The sequence below is a fragment of the Sciurus vulgaris genome (genome assembly GCF_902686455.1).
Source record: "Sciurus vulgaris genome assembly, chromosome: 5".
In the NCBI taxonomy this organism is placed as follows: Eukaryota; Metazoa; Chordata; class Mammalia; order Rodentia; family Sciuridae; genus Sciurus; species Sciurus vulgaris.
In genome coordinates, this window is record NC_136465.1 from 148,039,127 (window position 1) to 148,056,226 (window position 17,100).

The window sequence follows — 17,100 nt, forward strand, 5'->3', positions numbered from 1 at the left end:
AGAGAAGAGGGGAAAGTTTCTTGTTTGCATTCTACCTTCTTATCACAATTATAAATTGAGTCCAATAAATGATGATTCCATTAAGGAGTTTCTAAATATTTCCTCTTTGTAGGGATAAAGGTGTGCTAATATAATTCAACAACTGTATTTGCATGGGCTTAGAGGCAGTTGGAACGAAGAACACTTAAGCAGCCCTACTTTATTTATTTATTTTTTGCATATGATTTTTATTTTATTTTATTTATTTTTTATTGTAAACAAATGGGATACATGTTTCTTTTTGTACATGGAGTAACAGCATACCATTTGCATATTCATACATTTACATGGAGTAATGATGTTTGATTCATTCCATTATTTTTTTCCTTCCCCCTACCCCTCCCACCTCTCTTTTCCCTCTATACAATCCCTCCTTCCTCCATTCTTGCTCCCCTACCACCCCCCATTACGTGTCATCATCCGCTTATCAGTGAGATCATTCCTCTTTTGGATTTTTGAGATTGGCTTATCTCACTTAGCATGATATTCTCCAATTTCATCCATTTGCCTGCAAATGCCATAATTTTTATCATTCTTCACGGCAGAGTAATATTCCATTGTATATATATACCACAGTTTCTTTATCCATTCATCAACTGAAGGGCATCTAGGTTGGTTCCATAGTCTGGCTATTGTGAATTGAGCAGCTATGAACATTGATGTGGCTGTATCTCTGTAGTATGCTGATTTTAAGTCCTTTGGGTATAGGCCGAGGAGTGGGATAGCTGGGTCAAATGGTAGGTCCATTCCAAGTTTTCTAAGGACTCTCCACACTGCTTTCCAGAGTGGCTGCACTAATTTGCAGCCCCACCAGCAATGTATGAGTGTACCTTTTTCCCCACATCCTCTCCAACACCTATCGTTGCTTGTGTTCTTGATAATAGCCATTCTAATTGGGGTGAGATGGAATCTTAGTGTAATTTTGATTTGCATTTCTCTTATTACTAAAGATGGAGAACATTTTTTCATGTTTGTTGATTGCTTGTAGATCTTCTTCGGTGAAGTGTCTGTTCATTTCCTTAGCCTATTTGTTGATTGCAGCCCTACTTTACACAAAATTACTTTTAAATTTTCTTTAAGGCATTCTAGTGTCACACTACATGTTTAAAAGAATGTATTTTTTTTCATTTATACTCTGAAATACTACGTTAGGACTAAATGAATGATCATTAGAAATACAGGATATTATACAAAAGGCAAATTTTCAGACACCAAGACACCATGATATAAGGAAATTTATAATTGTTCATGAAAAATTTTCTTAATTATTGTCTCTGTATGTCATAAGTTTTAAGTTAACTACTATATTCTTTGTTTTTTGTTTTTTTTTTTTTTTTGGTGCTGGGGATCGAACCCAGGGCCTTGTGCTTGCAAGGCAAGCACTCTACCGACTGAGCTATCTCTCCAGCCCCATACAATATTCTTTAAAATTCAAAAACCATAAGTTTGTCATAATCATTTCCTTTCATATTTAATTACTTTGTTAGCTTTTCTATATTTTGCAAAATATCATCTATTTAATGAATTTCAAAAGTAATATGTCATCATTATAAACTGTTTTCAAAATATAGAGGTGTATAGAAGCAGCATTCATAGTTCCAAAGCCTAGAAGAAATCACTACCCACAGGATAACCATTTCTTAATGATACTTGTTATTATATAAATATCCATATAGTTACCTTTTGCAATGAAATGGGATAAAAATGTATAAAATTTGAACTTTCCTCTTAAAATTAACATTGCATTTGATCATTTTCCTGTGGCACTAAAGAGCCTAGAAACACAATTTTAATTACTACAGAGTTGCATCCTATGCATGGTTATACACTAATTTACTTATTCATTCCCCCAGGTTTTGCTATTTAGATTGTACACAATCTAATGTTGAATTTGAAAATCAATACTTTTTGTTAATTTGTATCATTGTTTCTTATCTTTGTTTCTCTAAGATAAATGTCCCTGGCTGTGGATAACTAAAATAATCTCTAGATTAATATTTTACTAATTTAATGATTACTAGATTGATACTTTACTAATAGTATAACCACCACTTATGTATTGGTGTGTATAAGTTACAATTTGGCTCACCACTGTTGAAAATGTCATTTTTTCAAAACCTCTGTTTATCTTAAAGAAGGGAATATAACATCTTATTTATAAAGTAGATTACCAGCTATAATTTACATTATTTTCACTTATGAGATTTATACACACACTTTTTGGTGAAAAGTTTGGATAGACCAGTCCTTAATAATCTACATGCAAAGCAACATGAGTGCAAATAAGGTTCTTCTTAGAAAAGAAGAAAATTTAAGGAAGAAAAATCAGACAAAAAGTATCTGCCTTTCTCTCAAGAAACAGAAAACACAGAGACAAACCTATAAATACGGCTATTTCATACTAAACAAAGGTACCATAAACATCCATTTGAGGAAAAATTGCCTCTTCAACAAATGGTGCTGGGAAAATGGGAAATCCATTTATAGCAGAAGGAAATCTAACGCCTATCTCTCACCCTGAAGAAAACTCAACTCAAAGTGGATCAAAGACCAGGTATTGCACCAGAAACCCTGTACCTACTAGGAGAAAATGTATGACCAACACTCCATCATGTCACCTTAGAAACCTAATTTCTCAATAAGACTCCTAAAGTGCAAGAAGTAAAATCAAGGATCAATAAATGTGATAGATTCAAAATAAAAACTTCTTCATAGCAAAGAAAACAATAAAGAATATGAAAAGAGAGTCTACAGAATGGAGAATATCTTTGCTACCTGCACCTCAGATAAAGCATTAATCTCCAGGATATATAAAGAACTCAACAAAATTGACATCAAAAAACCAAATAATCCGATCAACCAAAGAGCAAAGGAACTGAACAGGCACTTCACAGAAAAAGAAATACAAATGGTCAAGAAATATATGAAAAAAGGTTCAACATCTCTAACAATTAGAGAAATATAAATTAAAACTCTCCTGAGATTTTATGTCACTCTAGTCAGAATGGCTATTATCAAGAATACAAGCAACAACATGTGTTGGCAAGAATGTAGGGAAAAAGGTATACATTGTTGGTGGGATTGCAAATTGGTGCAACCATTGCGGAGAGCAGTATGGAGATTCCTCAAAAAATTAGGAATGGAACCGCCATTTGACCCAGCTGTCCCACTCCTTGGAACATACCCAAAGGATTTAAAATTAGCATACTACAGTGAAGTGGCCACATCAATGTTTATAGCAGCATGATTCAAAATAGCTAAGTTATGGAACCAACTTTGGGGTCCTTCAACAGATAAATGGATTTTTTAAAAAGTGGAATGTATACCCAATTGAATATTACTCAGTCATAAAGAATAATGGCTTTATGACATTTGCTGGTAAGTAGATAGATCTGGAGACTATCATGCTAAGTAAAATAATACAATCCCCCCCCCCCAAAAAAAAAAAAAACATCAAATACTCTCTCTGATGTGTGGACGCTAATACACATCTAGGAGTGGGAGAGGGTAAGAAGAGAAGTTCACTGGATTAGACAAAGGGGAATGAAGGAGAGGGAGGAGAAATAGGGATAGGAAAGACAGTGTAATGAACATGACACAACTTTCCTATGTCCATACGTGAATACAACCCAGTGAATCTCCATATCATGAAAAACCACAAGACTGGGATCCTAAATTAATAAGATATACTCCAGATTTCTATAAATAGGTCATATTATACTCTACTATTATGTATATCTAAAAGAAAAAAAAATAAAATTTTAAAAAGTGTGACCTAGGATCTAGCATAAAAAATATGAAGGGGTAATGGCTATGCATAGAGTTCATAGAGTTTCAGAGAAATTATTTGAAATTTGTGAACAACAAAGTACTATTCTGGGACGTAGGAGATAAAAGAATGATATGTTGACAGAGAAAGGTATTTTTCTGCCTCCCTCTTGTTTGAACATCGAAATTTACCTCATCATCATACACCACAATTTAAACTTCAGCATCATGTACTGACCCCCACCTGAGTTATGTGTTTAATATGATCTGTTTTTTTTTGGTTCTTTTAATCATTTGTTCTTGAACTAGTATCAGTTAGTAATAAAAAGATTTCTATGTTTTAATGGAGAAATTTTCACACATTTATCCATTTGAATGAAGTTCAAAAACTAATTTTATTCAAAAGTAACATGAGTAGGATAAAATTCAAATTGGATAAACTATATGTAAACAAACAATTTTCATTGCATACACTAAGCCTTTTTTCCCTTCACAAGATGAAATCAGTTTCCACTCATTTTTATAACCTTCACAAAGTATCCAACATATATGCAAGAAAATGTGCATATATGGGTCTATACAATATTATTAAATATGTACATATATATTCATCATGCACATATGTAATATAAATATTGATAGATTTTTTTAAACAAAGGCTATTAGTTTTACCTTTCTCTTCTAACTTATTTACTGACACAGCATGAAATATTAACATTAATATCCTTTTGGACTTATACTTTTGGTCAATATAGCTAAATCTTTTGGTATAAAGTTTTCTGTCAAAGACATCAGATTTTTCTTAAAGTTTCTACCATATTTTGCTAAAACATTATTCAGAGAAATAAAAACATTATATATTCATGCAGTCATATTTGAATTCTTCCTAGTGTTAAAATTAGTTAATAGTGAAGAGATCTTAGTGTTTATCAGAATTCAGTTTGCCCATTTTCTGGGTATTTTAGAGGTTAAACTTCCACACTACTTGTGGAGAAAATAGTTAACATAACCAATCTAAAATTACTGAGAGAGACCTACTTGTGTGATTCAAATTTGAATGACCTCTTAATGTTTAGTGTTTGCTATGTCACTAGTCAAGAGTCAAATGATAATGGGAGTTTTCTGCATTCAGACTTGCTTCTTTGAGTGAATCTGGAATCAGTATGTTCTCAACAGTGGGTACCTATGTGACAAATTTCCAATAAAGACTCTGAGCACTAAGTCTCTAATGATGTTCTCTGACAGACAACATTTGGCATGTATTGTCACAACTCATTGGTGTAAGAATTAGGAATGCTTTGTGTGACTGCATCAGAAAGGACTCTTGGAAGTTTATTCCTGGATTATGCATCTTTTCTCTTTCTTCATTTTTCTTTTTATATATTACTATAATAAAATACTAGTCGTGAGTACAACTATATGCTTGTGAGTCCTTCTAGGGACTCTCCAAGGCCAAGGGTGGTCAAGGGAACAACACCACATTCTTCTTTTTATTTACATGGGTCATAACTAGTGCTGGAAAGTAGGTGATAGAAGGTGAAATTATGTGTCTCATTCTGAATTGGAGCATTAAAGTGTTGCTGTGAGACCTCTATTATTCCTTTTCCTTTGAGATGGCAAACAAAAATATCCCAGAAGGTGGAGACTTGTAAGGTTGAGTCTGAGAGTGAGGATGACTGGGAGAAAAATGCTCATTTAAGTCAAAATGGATTTGCATTGTAGGGAATAAACTTTTAATTGTTTTAGTCACTGAAATTTTAAACTGTTATGCTACTGCTGCACAAGCATGACAATTTTGACTGATACAAATACTAAGTAGATTTTTGTTATGCTAAAAATAAGGTTACATAGCATGAAGGGTATTTATGTCACAGATTAATAACAAAAATCACTTATCATGCATAGAAAATGGCATTACCTGTCACTCATACTTAAAATTTTAATGGCCATAGTTTATTTCATTAAAACAGAAAATATGCCACTGCATGACTTTGTCATTTTTTACAAATAATGTTGACAGCCTGGAATAGTTTTTACAAAGAATCTGCAGTAGGTCAAAATATACTATAATTTATAAGAAAGTAGTCTTACAAAGTTTTTAGGGAGTTGATTGTATATGTGATATTAATCATTTGAAAAAGCTTTCAAAATTAGAGGGAAGTCAGATATTAACAATCAGTCATTTAATGAAATGACAACCTGATTAAAATGGCATAAGTAGATGGGTTTCCCTCCACTTTTTATTAATATTAGATTATATGTTGATTACATACTATGAACATGATTCATTAGCAGTAGAAGTGTCAACACGAAATTAAAGGTGTTTGGAGCTGGATATGACACCCTGTACCATTTATTCACAGTAATAGACACATCCAAAACACTCTACCTTTAAGGAAATATTCATAAGTCTGCAAAATATGCATTACTTCAGAGAAAATTGTGAGTTGAAGCTAACTTTTGCTCTCAATTTAGGGTTTCAAACACAAGTGCAAGTTATCTCCAACTTTATAAAAGGTTCACAAAAAAAGAAAAAATACTGACTTTTAATGATTTTCTTTAAGATCTTTTTTTTTTTTTTTTCATTTTAAAATTCACAGGGCTATTAGAAAGTTTCCTTAAGGTTCTAGTAAAATTCTAGAAGAGTTTCAATCTATTGGAAGAGAGTTTCCTGATGGTATAGCTATTTTTAAAAAGATTTAGTGGACTGAAGTTGCTTTATAATGATTTTTGTTTGGCAAAGATTAAATATGTTTTTTACCACTGATTTACATCCTGCCTTAAAATATGTGTAAAATCTCTTATATGAACATTTTTACCTAATTATATAAATACTGATGTCTAGGATGTGCATGAGGTATGTCATAATTGTATAATTAAAAACAATATGCTTTTCTAATTTCTATCTATGGGATTTGATATTTTCATATTTCCTGACTCAGAAGACTGAATGAATGTAAAAGTCTTTGCATTCCATAATTTTATAACTAGATTTAATTTTAAAATAACATAACAAGTTACAATAAATTTATTCTTTATTGTATCGTGGATACTTTTGTTTTTGTTAATGTTATAAGGGTAAAAAATACATTTTGTTAGACATTTTTTAAAAATAACTATTTTAGAATAATTTTCTATTTTTTCCTTTTACAATTTAAATATTTATTTGCAGTAAAAGTTATACATAGTGAAGGTGTACAATGTGATATTTTGATACATATTATGAAATGATTAATAGAGTCAAGCTAATTAAAACATTCATTCCATATTTACCAATTTTGCGAGCCTGGTGAGAGCACTTAAGATATTAAAGGAACTTGGGGGAGGTTGGAAGGGAGAGAAAGGGAAAATACTAGGGAACAATATTGACCAAATTATATTGTTATATCATGTGCATGTAAAAATGTGTAACAGTGAATCTCACCATTATCTATAGTTTCATTGCACAAATAAAACTATGGAGGTAAAGAAAAATATCTGAACTCTCAGAAAATTTCAGGCATGTAATAGTAGAATTACCTATGGTCAAAATGTTGTACATAAGGACTTTATAACTTATCTATCCTACATTACAATCCTTGTACCCTGTATTCACTCTTTAGAATCCTTAAACAATGAAAGTAGCTCAGAAGTTCCAGTTCGAATGACTTTGACAGTTTCAAATATTTATGTAAACTCATTTATTCACATTTTGTGGTTTTTTTTTTTTTTTTTTTTTTTTTTTTTTGTGGGAGTGAGCATGTACCAGGGATTGAACTCAGGGGCACTCAACCACTGAGCCACATACCTAGTCCTATTTTGTATTTTTATTTACAGACAGGATCTAACTGAGTTGCTTAGCACCTCACCATTGCTGAGGCTGGCTTTGAACTTCTGATCCTCCTGTCTCAGCCTCCTGAGGAGCTGCTGGGATTACAGGTGTGTGCCATGTACCCAGTACACACTTTGTGCTTTGCCAGAATTCCAATTTTATATATTTTCTCAATTAGTTGAATCTTCTCTTAATACTTCTTTCCTTCTCTTCCATCTTATTCACTTCCCCACTTGTTCATTCTTTGTTCTCTCCTAATTGAATTGTCTGTCTCCCTTCACTCCCCCACTTTTTCTTTTCTTTCCCTTTTTCCATTTACTTTATTTTCAAATACCACCTTTCAATCCAGTTCCATGTGCTCTCACTGGCACTTAATATTTTGTATTAATGTTTTTGCCTATATTTTATTTATTCATTTTTACATGGTGCTGAGGATGGAACCCAGTGCCTCATACATGCTAGGTGAGTACTTTACCACTGAGCCACAATCCTAGTTCAAAATAAATCTTTTCAGCATATTTTATATCATTTGCTATCAACTTTTCTCTTTTGTAAATACAGTTGCAGAGTTTATAGTAATAACTTTTATAGAATATGTTGATGTGGTTTTGTCTTAAATTACCAATATTATGACAGTTACTCTCACCTCTCAAATTGTGTCCAGTAGTTGAATGAAGTAACTTGATTATGCTGATTGGATGTATTGAAGTTAAGACATACACTTAACTCAGGCATATTATGAAGAGGTAAGTATGCACCCAGTAACCCCCACATAAAAAAAGGAAGTGGAATCCTATTTCAACAAATATGTGAATATGAACCCTCAGAAAATATGAGAAAACTGGTCAAAAAATGCCTCCAAAAGTTTATAAACCCCAGTAGCTGAATCCACAGGAAGTAGAGTAAATGAAATCCCCAAGAATAAAAACGTTTGATTGTTAAAATGGTCAATAAGCTAAAAGAAGATCTAAGGAATCAACTCAGAGAGAAAAAATAGGATGTAATAGAGGATTTCAATAAAGAGATTAGAGATTCTGAAAAATAATCAAATAGAAGTCCTGGAGATGAAAAGACTTCATAAATCAAATAAACTTCCATCAAAATGTCACCAACAATGTAAGCACATAGAAGACAATATCAAGTCTCTAAGAGAAGTATATGAATTTGAACATTAAGTGAACAATAAACTTATTTTTTAAAAAGAAAGAAGAAAAAAAAAGAAACATAAACAGAATATACAAGAATCTGGAAACAACATTAAGAGACCAAAATATAGAATCACTAAAATTAAGGAAGCTATTGACATATGCCTCTAGCACTGATTACCTTTCAATGAAAAAAACAACAGATAATATTGCAAACCTTGGAAATGAGATACATATTCAGATTCAGGAAGCTTTTAGAACCCCAAATAGAAAAGATCAGAACAGAAACTCTTCATTACATATTAAATGCAAAATATTCAGAAAAAGAACAGACTATTTCAAAAGCCTCAAGAAAAACACCTTGTCATATTTAGGGAAAATCAATCAGAACGGCATTTATTATCCTCATAAAAACACAAAAATCAAGAAGGGTTTGACCATTGTGCTTCAAGCCACGGAAGAAAAGAACGGCAATAAAATAGCTATATCCAGCAAAGCTACTCTTCAAAATTGAAGAATAAATAAAAATCTCCCAAGATATGAAAAACTGAAAGAACTCATAACAACTAAGTTGGCCTTGCAGAAAATCCTTAAAGAAATCTTCCACACAGAAGACATTAGAAACAAACTCAAGAGCATGGGAAAGGATAAATCTTATTAGAAAGGGTACTTATGTTAATCAGAATTAGGGTTGAATTAAACATTTGAAACAGATTAAAATGGATGATATAATAAAACATCTCTATAATATTACTGAATGTAAATGGTCTAAATTCTCCAACTAAAACACATAAACTGGCAGAGTGGATTACAAAATAAGATCCAATTATATGTTGTCTGCAAAAGACTCCCCTCTTAGTAAAGACATCTTATAGTGAAAGGATAGAAGATGATGCTCTACAGCAAAAGCCCAAAAGCAAGTTGGAGCACTGAATCTCACATCTGACAAAGCAGTCTTCTAGCCAAAATAAATCATAAGACTCAAAGAAAGTCTCTTCATTTTGGTAAAGTGAACAATCCAACAAGAAGATTTAATGTTGGTAAATATTTATGACGCATGCATTGATGCACCTAATTATATGAAACAAACACTACATTAAATCTCAGATGGAGACTAGTGCAATAATACTGGATGATTTCAACACACCTCTCTCAATAGATAGGTCGTCCAGATATAGAATCAGTAAAGAGATTTCAGACATAAAAATTATTAAAATGGGGGTTGGGGGTTAGGGGGTGCTTGAAGAATGGAGGAACTTTACATGGAGGGAAATGTGGCAGCATGTGAAAGATGGTGGAATGAGATAGACATCATTACCCTATGTACATGTATGATTACACAAATGGTATGAATCTACATCATGCACAACCACAGAAACAAAATGATGTACTCCATTTGTGTACAATGAATCAAAATACAGCCTGTAAAAATAAAAAAAAAAAAAATTAAATTAAATGGACCTAATAGCTACCCACAGAATATATCTTTCAACAACAGCTGGAAGAAATCCAGAGAATCAATAGGTCTATTTAAAAAAAAAAAAAAAAAACTTATGTTCCAAACTGCTGTTAAATCTAGAAACAATGGGCAAATTTCCAGAAACACATGACAACAGAACTGAACAAGTGGCACATAGAAAAACTAAACAGACCAATAATAAGCAATGAGATTGAAGAACTAATAAAACATCTTCCCACAAAGAAAACTCCAGGACTAACCATTCTCAGCTGAATTCTACCAGACTTATAAGGAAGCATTAATGCCAGTGCTCCTCAAATAATTTTGTTAAATAGAATGGGGTGAAACTCTGCTAAATAACTTCTGTGAAGCCATTGTGGCTCTAAAACCAAAATCAGATAAGAACATGTCAAAGAAACTACAGGCTAATATCAATGATGAACATAGATGCAAAAATACTTCATAAAACATTAGTCATTTATATTCAAAAACATTAAGAAGATCAAGTTGATTTCATTCCAGCAATGCAGACAGTTCTACACAAATCAGTTAATGTATTTAATTACATAAATGGGGAAAAAATGACATGATCATCTCAATCAATACACAAAATGCCTTTCAGAAAATTCAACTCACACTCATGTTAAAAATGTTGAGGAAACTAGGGATAAAAGCAATTTACTACAACATCATAAAGGTTATATATTAAAAACCAAGAGTCAACCTCAAGTTGGGGAAAAATTGAAAACATGTCCTCTAAAATCAAGAATAAGACAAGGATGTCTACTCTCAACACTCCTAATTGGTAGAATACTTGCCACTTTAGCAATTAGACAAAAGAGGAAAATAAACTGAATATAAATAGGAAAGGAAGAAGTCAAATTATCACTGCAGATGATATGATACTACATTGAGAAGAATTTGCTCAGCAATTCTGAGCAATAAAAGCAGTGCTAGAGGCATCATAATACCCAGTTTCAAATTATACTACAGAGTTAGCTACCATGACCGAGAACTGCATGGTGCTGGCATAAAAAGACACAGAGATCAATGGTACAGAATAGAAGAACCAGAGACAAACCTAGGGAGATGAAGTCATTTGATCCTTGACAAAGTTGCCCTAAACATACATTGAAGAAAAGGCAGCCTTTTAACAAATGGTACTAGGAAAACTGGATGTGCATATGTAGAAAAAGGAAACTAAATCTTTATGTCTCGCCTTCTACAAAAGTCAACTGAAGCAGATCAAAGACCTAGGGATTAGACCAGAAAATCCGAAACCACTAGAAGAAAACACTCTAACATACAGGTTCATTCAATGACTTCCTCAGTAGGGACCCCTCAAGCTCAGTAAATCATACCAAAATTTAATAAATGGGATGATATCAAAATAAAAGGTTTGTGCATGGCCAAGGAAACAATTAAGAATGTGAGGAGAGAGCCCACAGAGTGGGAAAGAATCTTTGATACTCTTCTGACAGGAATTATATGTGAAATATATAAAGATCTCAAGGAACTTAACACCAAAAGAGAGAGAGAGAGAGAGAGAGAGAGAGAGAGAGAGAGAAAGGAATAACAATCAATAAATGGGCAAATGAACTAAATACACATTTCTCAAAAGAAATACAAAGGCCAGCAAGTATATGAAAAAAATGTGCATCATCTTTCTTAGCAAGAGAAATGCAAATCAAAACTACACTGAGATTTGATCTCACTCACTAGAAGGGCAGACATCAAGAATACAAATAACAATGTGCATGCATGGACATATCACGTGAATTCCACTTATGTGTATGTAACTATTATGTATGAATTTTAAAAAATAAATTAATGGAAACTCAATAGAGTAAAGGATCAGGGGGAAGGATGAAGGAGGGAAGTGGTAGTGCTAGAGATTGAAATGGAGTAAATTATGTTATATGCATTTGTAAACATGTCAAAATGAACCCCACAATCATGTAAAACTAGAATGCACTAAAAAAAAAAGAATACTACTAATAAATTCTAGTGAGGATATCGGGTTTAAAAGAAGATTTAAAAACTGTTAGTGGGATTGTAAATTAGCACAACCAGTATGGAAATCAGTATAGAATTTCCTCAAAAGACCAGAGATATAACCATTATATGACCCATTTGCACCACTCCTCAGTACCCAAACTAACTATAATCAATATACTCTAGTGATACATGCATATCAATGTTTCCAGCAACACAATTCACAATATACTAGTTATGAACCAGCTCAAGTGTCCATTGTGGATGAAAAGGTAAGGAAAATGTATATGTACACAATTAAGTCTTACTCAGTCATAAAGAAGAAGGAAATCATGTCATAGTCAGGAAAAATGCATGGAAGTGGAAAACATAGCACTGTATGAAATAAGTCAGAATCAGAAGGTCTAGGTTCATGCTTTTGTTAACATGTGGAAACTAAAGAGAAGAAAAGGAAAGAAAATGATCTCAAGAAAACAGAAGGGAGACAAATATATTAGAGGAAAGGGATCATGGAGAAGGAAGAAGGGAGAGAGAGTGGAGGTATCGGGGAGTGAAACTGACCTAATTTTGTTATTTCCAGGTATGAACATATCACAATAAATTCCACTATTATGTGTAATTGTAATGCACCAATATTTGTTTTTGAGGAGAAGAAAATAAAAAAGGGAAAGAAAACATATTTCATGAGATAAAAGCAGAAAGCTTTCCAGGCCTCAGGAAGAAAACAGAAATTCAGATCCACGAAGCCCTTAGGACAACAAATAAGAGACCCTGATAGAGAATCATCATCATCAGGTTTTCAAAAGTAGAGTATTTTGAAAACAGCAAGGCCTAAATGTGTGCCAACAATGTGATGTCATTTACACTAGAATTACATAAGATTATGAGAATTTTTAGTACAAACTTCTTTAGTAGAAGAAAGTGAGATAATGTATTCGAAATACTGAAAGAAAACAAAATCTTTCCAACTGAGAATACTATACTCAGAATTCCTCTAAAAAAATGAATGATATGTATATTTTTTTGTCAAAGTCTGAGTATGTTTATCACCACTAGATCTCCCTCATTAAAAAAAAAATGCTAAAGTGCATTCATCAAGTTGAAGGAAGAGTAAGCTAATTAGTAGCACAAAATTATATGGAAGTAAAAACTCACTGATAAGTCTAAGTACATCATCAAATTCAAAATGCTAGTATGGTAAGACAGTATATAAATCAATTGTATCTGACAAAGATTAAATCATAAAGCTATTAAGGTCATCTATGACCACAATAATTTGTTAAGGGATACAAATTATTAAAAGATATGACAATATAAAGGTGGGCATAAATTTCACACAGGCTCAAAGTGAAGTTTTAGAAAACTAAATTCCATGCAAATGGTTAGCAAAAGATAATGGGGGCTTTACTTATATTGGACAAAATAAACTTTAAGTCAAAAACTCTCTAAAGATAAAGGAAATTATGTAATGATGAAAGGGTCAATGTAACAGGAAAAATAGTAATCATATATATATAAGCACCCAATATCACCTAAATACACAAAGCAAATATTGACAGATCTCATGGAGAAAATTGACAGCATTATATTAATAGTAGATTATTTCCATATACCATTTTCAATAATACATGAACATTCTGACAGAAAATTAATAAACAGTTGACTTGAACAACACTATAGAACAGATGGAACTAACAGACATTAGAACTTTCCAGTCATCAATAGAAAACTGCACTATTCTGTCAAGTGCATATGGAATATTCTCAAGAGTGGATTATATTTAGTCACAAAACAAGTCAAAAAATTTTAGATAGCCACCAAGTACAGTGGTGCACACCTGTGACTAGGGGGGCTGAGGTAGGAAGATCTCAAATTCAAGGCCAGTCTCAGCAACTTAAAAGACCTTTGTTTCAAAATAAAGAATAAACAATGGCAGGGCACACAGTTCAGAGGAAAATTTACCCGGGTTCAATCTCCAGTAAGGACAGTAATACCCGCCCCGCGACACACAAAAGTAAAATCATTCCAATCACCTTTTCAGACTGCAATCAAATGAAAATAGAAATCACTAACAGTGAGAAAATTGGAAATTCACAAATGCATGGAAATTATACAATGTAGTCTTAAGTAACCATTGGGTCAAAGTGGAAATCAAAAAACAATTTAAAAAGTATCTCAAGACTAACAAATGTGAAAACATAGCATACCGAAATTTATGGGGCACAGCATAAAAAGAGGAAAATGTATAGCAATATCTAATTTTTTGTAAAAGAATGATTTCAAAAAAACATCCTAACATTAAGATTTAAAGAACTAGGGGTTGGAGTTGTGGCTGGGACTGAGTTTGTGGCTCAGTGGTTGAGTGCTTACCCTAGCATGTGTGAGGCACTGGGTTCAATCCTTAGCACCACATACAAATAAATGAATAAAAAAAAAAAAAAAAAGATTTAAAGAACTAGACATAGAAGAAAATTAAACACAATGTTAGCAGTATGGAGGAAATAATAAATATTAAATCAGAAATAAACAGAGAATAGAAAAATAGGGGAGGAAAACCAATAAAACAAGGAATCAATTTTGTGAAAAAATAAAATGGACAAATACTTAGCTAGATGAAGAAAAAAAACCAGAAGTCAAATAAAGAAGAGATATTACAATGAATTATTCAGAAATAAGATGGTTAATAGGACCATCAAATGGGATAATGTAATATGCCAACAAATGGAATGTTTGGGAAAACTGGATATCTACATGCAAAAGAATGAAAATGAATTAATACTAACCCACATACAACAATCGACTCAAAATGGGAAAAAGAAAAAAAAAAAAAAAAAAAAAGACTTAAATGTTAAGACCTAAAAGCACAAAACACCTAGGCAAAAAAAAATAGACAAAAATCTCCTTGATCTAGGTTATGGCAATGATTTTGGATATGATACCCAAAGTAAGGCAAGAAAAACAAGCTAGCAAGTGAAACTGCATCAAACTAAAAAGCTGCGGCACAGCTAAGGAAGCAACTAATGAAGTGAAATGGGAAATCTAAGGATAGGAGAAAATATTTGTAAACAATACATATGACAAGGAATTAATATTCAAAATATATAAGAAACTAGTACAACTTAATCATAAAAACAGATGAATAACCTGCTTTAAAAATAGACCAATGAGCTGGGTGCTGTGATGCGGGCCTGTAATGTCAAGGCTCTGGGATCTGAGGCAGGAGGATTGCAAGTTAAAAGCCAGCCTCAGCATCTTGGTGAGGCCCTGAGTAACTTAAGGAGACCCTGTTTCAAAATAAGAAAATAAAAAGGGCAGGGATATGATTCTGGTTCAGTTGTTAAGCACCCCTGGGTTCAAATCCTATTACAAGAAAAAAAAAATGACCTTAAATAGACACTTTCCAAAGAAAACCTACAAATGGTCAGTAGGTATATGAATGAACAAAATTATGTCTATCTACCTATATACTTATCTGGATCTACATATATCAATGTAGTGAAATATTATTCATCCTAAGAAATAAAGACATTTCCAGTTGGAACAACATAGATGAACATGGAAGATATCAAACAAAGTGAAGGAAATGAGACACCCTGAGACAAAATCTGCCTTAACTCACTTTTATGTGAAATCTCAGAAAGCTGAATTAGTGGAAGTGGGGAATAAAATGTTGTCTATCACAGGCAGGGAAATAGGGATGTGTTGGCTGATATGTACAAAGCTTAAATTGTGTAGGATGAATAAATTCTGATGATAACATATCTAGCTAACGGTACTGTACTATATATGCCAACTTGCTGATGGTAAATCTTGTGTGTTCTCAACTTTTACACAAGTTAACTCTATGATATGAGTTATTCTAATTAATTGTGATAATCTTTTTGCAATATATATATAAATACATATATATATATCAAAACATATACTTTAACCTAACTTTCCAATTCTGTTACTACAATAAATATTCAAATATTATTTCAAGGTCACAATAAGGAGTATATTTGTTGGTGAATTTAAGTTTTAATAGGGGTTACACATCTGGAACAATGGAACAAAATCCGTTAAACTTACAATTTTTATTTAAGAAACTGAAAAAATAGAGTTTTAACACTGGACTGAAAATATATAAAAATAAAAAGCAAGAATAAGGAGTAAACAAATGAAAGAATAGATTCCTAGGCCTCAGGGAAGACCTACTAAATCAGAACCTTTGGGTCAAGGGGCTAAAATCTGTATTTTACTTAGTCCCACTAAGTGATTTTTAGACAGTCTAACATAAAACATGTAAGTGTAATCTGACCATGGATCGTAGTCTTCTTTAAATTCAGTCTCCACATGTGTAGAATGAAAGTTAAAAAAAAAAATAACAACCTGGTTGTAAAATAGAGTAAACGCTGACAGCTGAAAGTAAATCTAGAATAATAGTATTATTCTAATAGTATTCATGTTATTAGGTCCTGGATGTCAAACTAAGGTATCTTTGCTTAACTAGGCAAATGTTACCGAAAAATTTTTTTAAAGAACTAGTCAATGAAGGTGATGACATAAAATAATCAAAAGATATGATGTGTAAGTTTGAACAAATTAGATAATAATTGTCTCCAGAATTAATGAGTGAATGAAGATAAACACAAATAACTAAAGATATAAAACAGTCAAACAAGTAATGTCATAAAACTCTTAAATTGAGAAAAAATGAGTTCAGAATTAATATATTAATCAATATGTATTGGGTAAGACACAGATAAACAATTTTTCACAAAAGTGAAAGAGAACTTTATTTTATTTGTACTTGGAACAGATATAAATTTTTATTTCTGTATTTAATTAATTAATTTTAAAGTACTGGGGACTGTGCTATGTCTTAAGCATGCTAGGCAAGT